Source organism: Phocoena phocoena, chromosome 7, assembly GCF_963924675.1.
Source record: "Phocoena phocoena chromosome 7, mPhoPho1.1, whole genome shotgun sequence".
Classification (NCBI taxonomy): Eukaryota; Metazoa; Chordata; class Mammalia; order Artiodactyla; family Phocoenidae; genus Phocoena; species Phocoena phocoena.
Genome location: NC_089225.1, coordinates 113,535,688 through 113,549,396, shown reverse-complemented (window position 1 = coordinate 113,549,396; position 13,709 = coordinate 113,535,688).

Here is a 13,709-nt window from a genome sequence, read left to right as displayed (position 1 = left end):
AGGCTCCTCCGTGGGACAGTGAGACCTCCGTGCCCGAGGCACACCTGTGGCCGAGCGTGCCGTGTGTGCTTGTGTGTGCGTGTGACACGTATCTGCGGACGTGCTTCCTTTCCGTCTGTGCCAACGGAGTGCCCGGGGCAGGTGCTGGCGTCCCCACGCCTAGGCTCCCGCAAGGCTGCTGTCCTTCCCCGCCCGGGCACCTGGGGCAGCCCCCAGCCTCTTTGGGCCTCAGTGATGTCATCTGTAGAATGGGGCACGAGGGTGCTCATGTCCTCGGGTCTCTCTCGTGTGAGATCAGGGTCCGTGCTTGTGAGCTCCAGTCCCTGTCTCTGACTTGAGAGCAAGGTTGGAGCCAGGGGCCTCATGAGAAGCCACTGTAAGAGAAGTGCGAGTTTGCGGCCGAGCAGGGACGTGTCTTAGAAAGAGAATGTAGGTCACTGGGTTCCCGGTTCCTGCACGGCTCCCTACCTGGTTTGGAAGGAAGGTGGCCTTAGGAGTACAGGTGTCTGTTCATGCAGGAAAATCGTCCGTAGTGACTTCTTGTTGCTGTTGGTTTGGGCGAGGACATTTTTTTTTAAGAAATAAAATGAAACTCAACAGGAACAGTAAACTAAACACAAGACAGAAAAGCTTTAGGCAAGTACAAGCGTGAAAGGAAGCAGCAAATTATAAAATAATTATGACAAGTGCATTCTCTGTGAAAAAACAACGATGCTTTGTTCTCTTCTAACCGTAAAGGTGGGAACTGTTTATTTTAGGAAATTTGTAAGAGGGTAAAAGTATTTGCAGACGGGGAGGAAGGTCCCTCACCGTCCTCTCCTGACCCGGTCCCCGCTGGTCAGCGCTGCGAGCACGTGGGCACGGCTTTTCCCAGTCCCTTCTCTTGCGTCCTCCTTGTGTGCCGGTGTTTCCACAGGCTGGCTTCTTGATGACTGAACAGTTTTGCTAGCGTGCACCTTACGCTCACACATTGCTGTGACGGTGTCTCCGTGTGGCATGGGCGCGCTCACACATTGCTGTGACGGTGTCTCCGTGTGGCATGGGCGCGCTCACACATTGCTGTGACGGTGTCTCTGTGTGGCATGGGCACGCTCACACATTGCTGTGACGATGTCTCCGTGTGGCATGGGCGCGCTTTGAGAATGGTCGGGGCTGCGAGTTGTGCCGTTGGGTGTCGTCCCGGAGCCGGCCTGACGCTTTCTCCGCTGTTGGACGTGGAGAGTCTTGGAGGTTGATTGTGAAATAAGAACCGGAGCAGAGCTTTTCTGGCCCCCTGCCCTGGTGCCCAGTGTCACCAGGACTGAGCAGTGATGCCCACGGTGTCCCTGAGGAAGACACGCAGGAGCTGAGGCCGGAGCAGAGCCACCTCTGAGGCTGTTGCCCACCTGCCCTCTCCTGCCCCTGCTCCCAGGCAGGCTCAGCCCTGGCCGCTCCCTGGCCTCTCCCTTCCGTGTCCAGCCCTGCACCTGGCCCGATCCTCGCCTGTGGTGGGCTTTGGGGCGCCCATGGTCACAGCTCTATGTCCCTAATTGTTCCCCACCATTGTTCTCACCACCCCCCTCTCCGTCCCTCCGCCCCGAGGAAAGACAGTCCCACCCACCAGAACCTGGCCTGATCAGACCCTTCCCTTTATCTCCACTCTTAACATTTCATCAGTTTCCCAAATGTAGCTGTCCTTCTCCTGAAAATCTGTTTCCTCCCTCTGCCTTTTCTGTGCCATGGCTACCACCGCCTCTCAACCGGGAGGCACAGAGATTCTGGATTTCCCACCATCCCCTCCCACGGCTGCCGGAGAACCCTTCCGAAATGCAGAGCCGATGGGCAGGTTGCCGTCGCCCCCTGGAAGCAGGGACGGGCCCCCCGTGACTGGCCTGCCCCCAGCCTCGGCCTCGCTCACCTCCCGTCGGGTGGTCCCCGTGTGTTTAGTGGTCCTCGTCTGAGTCGGAGGGGGGCGACAGAGCACATAAATGTGACCCCAAACCCCTGCATTTGAGAGGAGTCTGCTCTGCGTGTGGCGGAACGTGGAGGGTGGGGGAGGGGAAGGGGACCCGTCGAGTGGCCCAGCTCTTTCCAGAAACAGCTTCTAGTAAACTTGCATTCCTTTTTCCTGCTGTGCCTGGAAGACCTGGTGCTTTCCTGTTACCTTTAGCTGCCGGGGCCCTAGCAGCTGCTTGGCAAGTGCTTGTAACTCCGTGTTTTCCCACTGAGGTCTTCTGGGGAAGGATGGAGCCAGTGTCCTTGCCTTCAAGGTGTTCACGACGACGTCCACTCAGACGCGTTAGGACACACGCCCGAACCCTGTGTCTGGGCGTCTCAGGGCGGGTTGGGGGCCCGAGGGAAGGGCAGCTGGGCGGAGGGCCACTTCAGGAGGAGGGATGGGGCCAGCCTTTCACGGGAGTGCCCTGGTGGCCTCATGCACCTCCGCAGCTTCGTCTTGACCCTCTGCCTCTACGTGGTCCTTCCATACCTCGGCCGTCATCAGGTCCTGCCCTGCCTGGGCTAGTCTTACCCGCTTTGAGTGCAGAGGTAGGGCCGCACTGCTTGAGCGGCCAAGGCCCCTGTGTCTGAGGTCCCACCCGGCCCCGCTTTTCTGTGTGCCCGCCAGTTGGGGACCCTACCTGCGCCTCCCCCATGGTTGATGGGAGCTGCCCCCAGGGGTTCGCATCCACCTGGAGAGGGCAGGGCAGCACTTATCAAATGGGGTTTTCTGGAACCCAGGGTCTTACAGGATGTTTACACTTGATCACCTGAAAATCTGGCCGGGAAGGCATGCCCTGGAGTCTAAAACCCAGCAGAGCTCCTTCTGAAAGAGCCTGCGCCAGTCTGTTATTTCAGGGAGCCTGTAGCCCAGGGAGCCCCTGGCCCTCTCCAGGGACACTGTCTGGGAAGAGTGGGTCTGAGGGTGGACTGAGAAGAAGGAAGCACAAAGAAAGAAGCCACTTCCGAGGCTGACTGGTGCTGACCTCAGGACCAGCATTTCCTGGGAAGCACGGGACCCCAGGACACCAGGGAGCTGCCACTGGCCAGGTGGGCAGCCCCGTTCTCTTTCTAGACGGATGTGCAGCTCCTTTTTATTAAAAAAAAAAAGGTAAAACTGTGTGTAGTGGGCCTCCTGTTTGTTGTTTGGATGGTAACTGAAGTTGGAAAGTTCACTTCCTGCCGAGGGTCCTGAGTGGGCTCTGCTCTCAGTGCTGATGGGCTGGCTTTTAAAGGAGGCTGCCCTCCCCAAATCCCTAGGAATCATGGCCCCTGGCTCCCGGGAGCTTGCCTCCGTCCTCCCCCTATTTCCAATAAAGAAAGAAAAAAACAGAACCAGTATGTTCCCTGCCTACCCCCACAAGCCACTGCTACCAGTGAGTGGAAAAGCAGGGTGGTCCTGAATTACACACAGTATTTGACCAACCCGTTATTTTACTCAACAGGTGGGATCCTGTTATTTGCTCCTCCGGAACTAAAGATAAGCATTTGAAATAAGGGGGCGGGGAGCTGTGCCCCTCAGACCCTGCCAGACCGGGCCGCTCTGCTTCAGTGCGGGGGGGTGCCTGGTCCAGGCGGCCCCTCAGATGCTTTGGCTTACTGCCCCTCCGCGCGGCCCCGGGCTGGTGGTGTTTACCGTCCACCACCCTCCTCATCCCAGGTGCTCTGACAGCCTCTGCGTCACGGCTCGAACAAACAACAAGCGCTGAAAGGGTTTGTGTTCTCACCACGGAAGAGTGGCCGGAGCGCTTGGTTTACCGCGTGGCCGGCAGGGCCCTCTGGGCCTCGCCGTGCCTGTGCTGAGGCCCTGCAGGAAAGGTCCTGCGGTGCTCCTGGACCCACCCAGTGCCCGCGTCCAAGGCCCTGCCCGCCTGCCCCACTGCAGTGGGAGTCCGGCCCCTCCTGCCCTCCAGGGCTGGCCTGGGCCCTGAGAGCAGACTCCTGCCCAGGGATCCTTTGGGGTGCTGCAGACCGAGGACTGAGCAGTGCCAGTAGGAGCTCTTCTCATGCAGACGCTGCTAGCCCGAGTCAGGTCCTTTTCTAGAAGGTGCTGGCGGGTTTTGGAAATCTTCCTTACGACATTTAAGATGTGTGGACTTGGAAGAACAAAGCGAAAAGCACCCACATAGATGTCTCCAGGGCTGCCTCCCCACCTGCCAACCAGTGCTGTGAAGCAGACATTAACCTAAATTAGGAAGATAATTGTTCCCGTGTTAATTGCAGGTTGTCCTTTGGAGCTGTTTTCACTTGCAAGGTCTCAGCAGCGGCAGGCTGGCTTCGGGCCGCCCGCACCTTACTGCACGCTGGCACCCGGGCCCACGGTTCCGGAAAGCAGCGGTTGAATTCCGTCGTTTCCTGAGCCCTTCTCTCGCGACACGGACGCATCTGGTGACGCATCCCGAAGTCCCCGCCGTTGGCTGCGTGTCCCCCCAGACCCCTCGCCCCGGCAAGCCCCGCCTCCGCCCCGCTCCCCCCCACCAGGGGCTACGAGGCTCGCTCTCAGCACAGGCGACATAAACAAACACCCAGCTATTTTCAGCAGGCCCGGTTGGTGTCACAGCTGTTGGGGCCTGGCCCACGCCCTGCCCCGCCCCGCCCCGCAGTTGGCCCCGGCCGGCTCGGGCCAGCTCTGGCAGGCGGCGATGACCTACAGCCTTCTTGAAATAGGCTTCACAATAAGAACTGTGTCCAGCAGGGCCTTGGGATGATTCTGTTGGGCTTTTTCTTTGTTCGGAACATGACTTTCCACGTGGAAGTGCTATTAGAACATGGGGTTGGCCCTGTCCTGTGTGACACCACCAGGTGTAAGTGGGACTTCTGAGTTGCTTCTTTCCTGTTTCCATCAGTCGTGACTGAATAAAACCCTTGAAGTAAAAAACTCGACCCCAGTCCTCCCTGAACAATGAATAATGGCTGAATGAATGATGTGGTTCCTCCTCCCGCCCCTCCCGTCCCCAGTGGCTGTGCAGAAACAGCCTGGTGACTAATGTAGTCGTGTGTGTGTGTGTGTGTGTGTGTGTGTGTGTGTGTGTGTGTGTGTTGGCGGGCGCTGCCCTCCATTGCTGCAGCCTGCCCTGCCTGCCTGGCCTTCTGTGCGCTCTGGAGATCCGTCGTCCAGGTCCTTTGTCCTGGTCCCTCCAGTTACTTTCTGGGTGACATCGAAGGCTCCGGCTCATCCCTTTACCACCCGCTGCCCTTCGCCCGGTGAAACGGGCAGCTCGTGGGTCCTACGTGTCCCACGTCCGTGGCGCTGGGTGTCCCCATAGTCTGACGTTGTTATAGTTGAGAAGTTGACTCAGAAGGTAGGGAAGTGCGTACGAGGCAGGTCTGATAATTTGGAAAATGTTAGCTCTCATTTGGAAAATAAATGATGAATTAAATTTAGTAAAAGTCGTTGATACGTTTGAGATTTTAAATTAAGAGACTGTGTCGATAAGTGTAAACTTGTGTTTTTAACTCTTGATAGCTTTTTCTGTTTGGGGTGCTCTGATTAGAAAACAACACGCCTTCTCTGTAGCTGACAGAGCCCTGCTCACTTTACTTAAAGCTACGATGCTGAATAAAGATGGATGCTTTTTAAAAATCACAAGTGGTGAACCCGGAGAGGATGGGTTTTGGAGTAATCTGAAGGATGGTTACACAGCAGGCGTTAGTGCGGATTTGTGCACCCCTGCTGGGAGCAGGGAACTGAGTGTAGGAAGGGGGCGTTCTCAGAGGCCGGGCAGAGCCGGCTCAGGGTTGGCAGTCCCGGGCCCCCCTTGTGGGCAGGGTGACCTTGGGACGTCATTCCAGGTCCTCACGGGCTCCTGTGTCCAGTGGGTGAAGGCAGATGACCGTTCTGCCTGTTTCTTCTAGTGACTGTATTTATTTTCCTTGTCTGCCTGTGCTGGCTGAGGATCCCAGTTCAGCCTCAAACGGGAGCAGAAACACTGGTCTTCCTTCTGTTGTCCTTGACATTTAAAGGGAAGGCTTCTGACATTTCCCAATTTGAGTGACGGTTGCCATAGGTTTTTGTAGATTTCCCTTTTCAGGATGGATGACTGTGTTTCTGGAGCTGAGTGCTTTCACTGAACCTACTGTGATGATCGCATGGTTCCCCCTTTAATTTTTCAATGTGTTGAATTACACCTACAGATTTTTGACTGTCAAACGTCCCTTGACTTCTTGCAATATGTCCACCTTGATTTTGGTAAATACTGTTGTTTTCATACCTGGCTGCATCAGGCTTAGTAGTACTTTAGGATTTTTTTCTGTGTTCTTGAGTTGTATTGGCCTGTAATTTTCCATTTTTAATGTCAAATGCTTTTTCACCCTCTGGAAGAGTTTGTATAAGACTAGAATGAGTTATTCCTTGAAAGTTCAGAATAATTTATCTCGGAGTACTTGGGGCTCATGTTTCTCAGTCGGTTGATTTTTACCTGCTGGTTGTAATGTCTTTAATAGTTACTAGTAGTCTGAGTGCCTCATTCTTATGGTGTTAATTCATTTTTTAGCAATTTGTCCATTTCATCGAAATTTTCATGTTTATAGTCATGGAGTTTTTCAGTGATACTTTCTTATCTTTTTGAATCTCTGCTGGATCTGTAGTTATGTACCCTTTTTCATTTCAAACATTATATAACCTTCTTTTTGATTCATCTTTGTTAAGTTTTTAAGAACCAACTTTTGACACTTGACTTGCGTAGCTGTTAGTAATAGGTTTTACCATTTCTGCTCTCGTCCCCTTCCTCCTTGCTCTGGGTATTGTCTGTGTTCTTTATCTAACTTCTGCCATGGAGTATGCTCACTAATTCTCAGCCTTCCTCTCATGATAAGTCACGTGTGTCCTTGAAATACAGCGTGACGTGCAGCCAACAGGTTTTGACACTTAGTATTTTTATTTACATTCTGGTTTTTGAAAGTCGCAGTGATCGTGTATCCATCCTTGGTATGCCGTCAGGACCAGGCACTCGCCTCCGTGGTCAGCCCCGGTCCGATCAGGAACACATCAGACGGTCCCAACAGAGGGACATTCCACAAACCACCTGACCCGTACTCCTCCACTGCCAAGGTCATCAAAAACAAGGAACATGCTAGGAACCATCACAGCCCAGAGGAGGCTGAGGGGAGATGATGACTGAATGTCATGCGGGGTCCTGGGTGGGGTTCTGGGACAGCAAGAGAGCACTAGGGGACAGCCAAGGAAACCTGAGCGAAGCATGGACTTCGCTTAATGATAACGTATCCCTGCGGTTCATTAGTCGTCACTAACGCTGCATCCGGGGAACCCAGGATGCTCAGGCCACGTCCACGGAGAGTGCACCCAGCTGTGCCCCCAGGGGGGTTCCTCGTCTGCCATTCCCTGTCAGCTCCCTGACGTCACCTTCAGGGTCTCCAGCCCCCTGACTACAGCAGCCCACTCCTGGGGACTCCTTTCTGGTCCCCCTCCATTGGTCGGCCCACGACAAGGAGGAGGGGAGAGTGGACACCGAGAGGTGTTGGTATAGTTGGACAGTTTACATGAGTTTTGGTGTGCAGTTGCGGCCACACCGCGGCAGGAGCGTCCCCGTGGAGCCCCCGTCCCCAGCCCAGGTGTTCAGGCTGTGAGTCCAGGAGACGCCTCTCGTCTTTCTCTTTCCCCGACCCCGAGGTGCACTCGGTGCCCCCTTCCTGGGGCTCCTCCTCCATCCCTTTCTCTCCGGGGTGGGGGGGATGGCCAGGTGCTGCCCCCGCCGTCTCTCGAGAGCCAACTGCCCAGCACGGCCCTCGTAAAACTGAAATCACGGGACCTTGCGGCCAAGTGCACTGAGACACACAAACAGAGGTGCCTGGTGCTGAAGACCATGCTTCCCGGTTATTGGGTGCATTGCTCTCTGACCTGCCCTCGGGTCCTCTGTGTGTATGGCAGATTCCCAGGTGTGGTCAAGCCCCTTCTCACATGGCCTCGGGGACTTCCCGGGCCTCGCCCTGGCGAGGGCTGTCACTCCAGCCTGCCTGCCCCGCTCCAGACACCGGGCTCCCTGCTGCTGGGGAACCCAGCACTCCCGGCCTCGGGGCCTTCTCCCTGGCTGCCTGGAACCCCTTCCCTCCTGACTTCAGGGACACCTGAGGACTCACCTGCATTCAGGTTTTAGCTTGAATCTCAGCTCCTAGAGACGCCTCCCTAGCCGCACCCCTACCTGCTCCCCTGTAGCCCACTTCCCAGGGGCTGTCTGCCCCCTGTGATCATCTCGACTCATTCGTTTACCATCAGTTTCCGGAGCGTGGGCTCCGGGCTGCGAGTGTCCCATGCCCTCAGCTGCCGCCACTGGGCCTGTGTGCACGTGGACCGCTCCTGTGAGTGAAAGCATGCCTTTTTAAAACATCACACACACACACACACACACACACACACACACACACACACAGAGGGACAAAACTTGGAGGACTCGGGTAGTCACTGGTAACAGTGGGCACCTTGGGGGATGCCTCTTGGGTCATGCCCCTCCTCTTTACTGTGAGGCCACCTTGTCGGGCCACTGTAGGTGGTGCCTGTGTCATCTGTCATGTGCTCTCACCTCTCGGAGGGACCAGCGGGCTTGGCTTAGTGATGCTCGCCCAGGCTGCTGCCCAGAAGCGGCTCTGTGCCCTTCCACATCCTGGGGACGTGGGACAAAGGCGTTTAGGGTCCGAGGCCAGCTTTCTTTGGCTGAGCGTCTCAGGAGGGCATGGCACGCTAGCCTCTGGCCTTTGTCCCAGCCTCGGGGGTTATTGGCATGATCACAAAGGAGAGGATGTAAAGTAAAAATTTCCAGGGCTTCCCTGGTGGCGCAGTGGTTGAGAGTCCGCCTGCCGATGCCGGGGACGCGGGTTTGTGCTCTGGTCCAGGAGGATCCCACATGCCGCGGAGCGGCTGGGCCCGTGAGCCATGGCCGCTGAGCCTGTGCATCTGGAGCCTGTGCTCCGCAACGGGAGAGGCCACAACAGTAAGAGGCCCGCGTACCGCAAAAAAACAAAAACAAAAACATAAAAACAAAAGAAAAATGTCCGGATGCCTTGTTTTTTTTTTTTTTTTTGGACCAACACGTTTTCCAGGGTTGACAAAGCAGAGCCGGCTGTGTCTCAGGTGTGTAAGAACTTTCGTCACGGTGTGGCCAGTTCCTTAGCTGACAAGCTGGGAATCCCAGAGTTCTTGGAGATAAGGGTGCTTTGGGGAGATGGTCCCAGGGTCCTCTCCCCTTTGGGTGCATGTAACAGTGAGCCACTCCTGAGTGGGGACCGCCCACTCTCCACGGACCATCGTTAGTGGTTCTGAAACGTGGGGAGGGAAACTCAGAAGCGCTGCACTCACAGCTTTTGGTTTCTTTGAAAACATTTGTAAACAGCCCTCCACAAAGTGTGGAGCAACGCCGCGAGAGGGCCTGGCCCTCTCCCCGAGAGTGAATACCGCTGGTCAGTTACGCACCCCGGCTCTGAGAGTGGAGACACACCTTCATTTCGGGGTCTTCCCATTTCTCCCCTGCAGCCCGGCTGCCTGGCCGATTTCAGGTCCTACGTGTCACCTGCTCGCAGGAAGCCTTTGTCCGGCACATGGGGGCTGCACTGGAGATGTGCTGCTTTTGCTGCTGCTGCTGCTGTTTCTTTTTCAAGCTCGCTCCTCCTTGTGCTGGCCACGCCCCACCCTCTGGTTGGGCCATCTCCCTCTGTGTTCCATCTGCGGTAGGGGACTGCAGTTTCTGCTGGAACAGTGAGCAGGACTGGCTTTGGAGTCAGCAAGACCAGGTCTGAACCCCAGCTTAGCTATTGGGAGTATTACTTAGTTTCTCTGAGCCTCGACTTTCCTCATCTGTAAGATGGGTATAATAAGACCCACCTCGGACGTTTATTATGAGGCTTAGGGGATTGAGTATAAGCTTGTAGCTTGTTGCTGTGTAGACAGTCTGTTCACCGAATCATTAATAGTTCACTTTTTCAGTCACTGGGTATTTTCACCACCTCTGTAGGCACAGATCTCAGGCTTGGGCCTCGAAGGGGCAGGTCTCATGGGGGACTGCAAATCATGACTTTGTTTTTGCAAGTAAAGGCTATTTTTGAATTGTGACAAGGTTCTGAGATCAGAGTCCTGTAATCTGGAGGAGAGCCCCAGTGCAGGTGGGCCGTTACTGTCGTGAAGGCACCTCTGGGCCTCTTTCCCTGCCTCGGGGGGTGTGTGGCCTCACACCTGCTCCGCCCTTCTTGTCGGGTTTCTGCAGTTGATCCTGAATCATGGCCTTTTCTGTTTAAAGCGGAAGAATGCTGCCTAAGTGTTTGAGGAAGGGTCTAGAACCTTCTTAGAAGGTAAGTTGAAGCAAGCCTGGTGAGTTACTTTGGTACGTGTTACGAGATATGTCTCTGTACTTAAGCATTTTTCTTTTTCTTTGCAAATTAGATTGTCAAGTGTTTTTTAAATGCTTCTGGTCGCAGAGACAGCTTTTCTTGGGGACCCCCCCCCCGCCTCCTTCCCGGCCAAGAGCTCACGCAGAGTTAACTGAGCCGTGCCCTTCCTGGCCCCTGGGCCTGACCCTCTCTTGCTGATCTGTTTTTTCTTTCTTTCCCATCTGTTGTGGAGGGTTTGAAGACGTAACGGTCTGCAGCCGGTGGTGAGCGCACACTGATTTCTCAGAAACCCCGCAGCCTCCAGGTGGCCTCGGCCAGCGGGGAGCTGGGTGTGGAGGTGGGCCTGTTGGGAGAAGAGTTGTCGTATTTATTCTGCGTCCTCCAGACTGGAGAGCCCGAGTGCTAGCGTTACTTCAGGCCGTCCTGGCCTGATGGCATTGCTGTGGGAAAACAGCGGGGCCTTCTGTCCGAGGACCCAGCGCTGGTGGGAGCAGTGGGCCAGGGTGCTCAGGCCGGGCTGGCTGCGTGCCCCTGGGGGTCTCTTAAGGTGCCCGAACAGGCCCGGTGGGCATGCAGAAACGCCCCCAGAAAGAGGTCCCTGCTTTGGAGCATTTCATAAAATTTCATAAAGGATGTTAAGAAATTTGCCTTTGGATGTGTGATGGGGCCCGAGGTGGGTCACAGTTGTGCTGGAGATGTCAACGTTTCAGAGACCTTAAATGCGCTCTTTTCCGCTTGGCCTGCCCCCCCTCCCCCCCGCCGAGGGTGTAGCCCCTGTGCCCACTTGGGTCGGACTGGAGGACCCCCCCCCCCGCCTACCTCCCCTCCCCGCATTGGTCCCACCCCTGTGTCTGTGGGAAGGCCGAAGGGGACAGGAAACAGGAAAGAAGTTGCCGTGCCCGTTCTCTGGGGGAGCTCGAACAGCCGAGATGCTGGAGGTGGGCTGTCAGCGGCTGGAGCTTGGTTGTCCGCTAACCACGCAGAGGAAGTTCTGTGCGGCTTCTTCTGTTTCTCCTCCAGCAGTTGTGCAGCCCCTGCTGTGCCTGGCGAGGGGCAGCATGGCGACACCAAGGTGGCGGCACCCGGGCCCTGCTTTCATGGCGCCCCGAACGGCGAGGAAGGATGGCCGAGAATGCCGTCAGTGCGGAGTCCCGTGCGTCTGCAGGGGCAGACGGGGGCCCCGGGGCCGGGGGTCGCTGCCTACGGGCCGCAGAGAAGCAGGAGGGCACCGCAGAGCTGACTCCTGAACGTGTCCCCAAGTACCAGCGGGGCGTGTGTGCAGGGGTTCTGGTCAGGGTTGGGGTGTCCTGTGAGCTGGTGGAAGAAGTTGCGAGAGTGGAGACGGCCCTCAGGCCTGACGGTGCACTGATGGTTTTAGGCCCCAGGCCCACTCTGCCCTTCCCAGGCTTTGTTCCTCAGTTCCCTTCTGCGGCAGGACCGTGTCCATGGAGCGGCCTCACTTCCAGCTGGAGGGCCTTCTCTCTCCATCAGTCATGAATCAGTTTGGGGGAGGCGCCCATGGCCTTGTGGGGGCCACCAGGGCCTCTGAGATGGCAGCGCCCGTCGGACGTGCAGAACCCTCGGGCTGCCTTTCCCTCCTGGTCCTGCTGCACTAGAGACCTGGGGTCCAGGTGAGCAGAGCTGTGATCTGATAGCCCTGCCCCAGAGACGGAGGGGAGAGGATGCAGGAAGCAGGGCAGACCCGGGCAGTACAGCTGACTTGGTTTCCTTGCTAATAGACGTTTTTCACGCCTTCTCCTCCTCTTCCGGCCCCCCTCAGTGCTGCGGGTCAGGCCTCCCCGTCTACATGGGACTGGCGCAGCCTCTGCCCCCTGGTCTGCCGTCTCTGGTGTTCTCTGAGTTGCCACCACCGTGACCTTCCCAGCATCGGGTTGGGTGGCTTCCTGTGTCGGGCCCGTCCCTGGTTCTCCCCACCTGCGGAGGAGGGCATCCAGGGTCCCTCATGAGTGCGTGTGGCCCTCCAGCCCCGTCTGCCACCCTGCCACCCTGCGGGGCCCCCATCCCTGCTCTCTGAGCCTCTCGCACGTGCTGCTCCGTGTGCTCGGAAGGAGCTTGCCCACCTGTCACCTGGTAGGTTCCTGCTTATTCGTCAAGCCTCCTCTCCTCTGGGACGTTTCCCAAGCGAGGCAGGCAGCAGCGGCTGCATCTTCCCCGCCCCTTACGTGGCCCCTCGGGGTAGCCCTTGGCATCTCGGGGGGGATTTCTGGGGCCCCCAGCTCTTCACCTCACTGAGCTTCTGGAAGACAGGGTCCTGGCTTTCCATGCTGCCTCGTCGCCCTCCCAGGTGTGTGTGGCACCCGTGGCGCTGGGAAGTGGGACCAGGGGCTGCAGGTACCGGGGAGCCTGGGGCTGGAGCTGGCGTAGAAGGGCACCAGTGCCCCGCACAGGGACATGCGTGCGCAGCCGGGCAGGCCCGGGCCTGGTGGTCGCTGTCCCCCCTGCCCTGCTGTCCGCTGCGGGGCAGAGGCTGGCGATGCTTCCTCTGTGCTCCGCACAGCCGCCCTGTCACACTCTCAGAAGCCGAATGCACGCATCCACGTGGAAGTTCAAACCGGCAGCACCTCCTGGACCGGGACGCTTCTCAGTGACTCAGCAGGCTCCTGTGCCTGCCCCGTCTGTGTGCGCCCTGGGCTCGGACAGTTATGAATCACCCGCTTGCCTCTTGATTTGCGTCAATCAAACCACATGTGAAGGAAGCAGCAGCGAGCGAGGCTTTGCTGGCAGCTGGGCATCCAGCGCGGGGACACTGGCCAGGGACAGCCTCAGGGGGCCGCCCCCCCCCCCCCCCCCCGCCCCGCTGGCCCTGTGGTCACCGCCCCCTCCCCCCCACCCGGCCCCTTCCCCGCAGCGGTGATCGGGCTGTCTCTGCCCTTTGCTGGTTTCCTCCTGGTGATCCTGCGGCCGCGGGAGAGGGTCACGGTTCCGGGAATGTTGACAGTTCCAGGGAGAACGGCAGCCTCTTCTTTGTCACAGAATGATTTTAGAACGCGGCTCTTTGAAAAGATTCCTCGTAAGGAAGGCTTAATTAAAAAGAGCTGTCCTATGTATAACTGGATCACTTTGCTGCATACCTGAAACTAACATGCCATAGTAAATCAACTAGACTCCAACATCAAATAAAAATTAAAAAAAAAAAAGGGGGGCTGTGACTGCTCCCCGCCCTTGATGCACCTGGTGGAGGGACTCTTCCAGAACGGGGAGGGGCAGGGCCCCACGGCCCTGGGAGACCGTGGGACAGCAGGGGGCTTTGGTCTGCACCTCGGGGACTCAGAACCTTGCAGAGCAGCCCCTGGGTGGAGGTCTGCCCTCGTGGAGTCGCCCAGCAGCTGGGTGTCCTGTGCCCACAAGGAAGCCCTGTGTCCAGGGCCCGCTGGGGT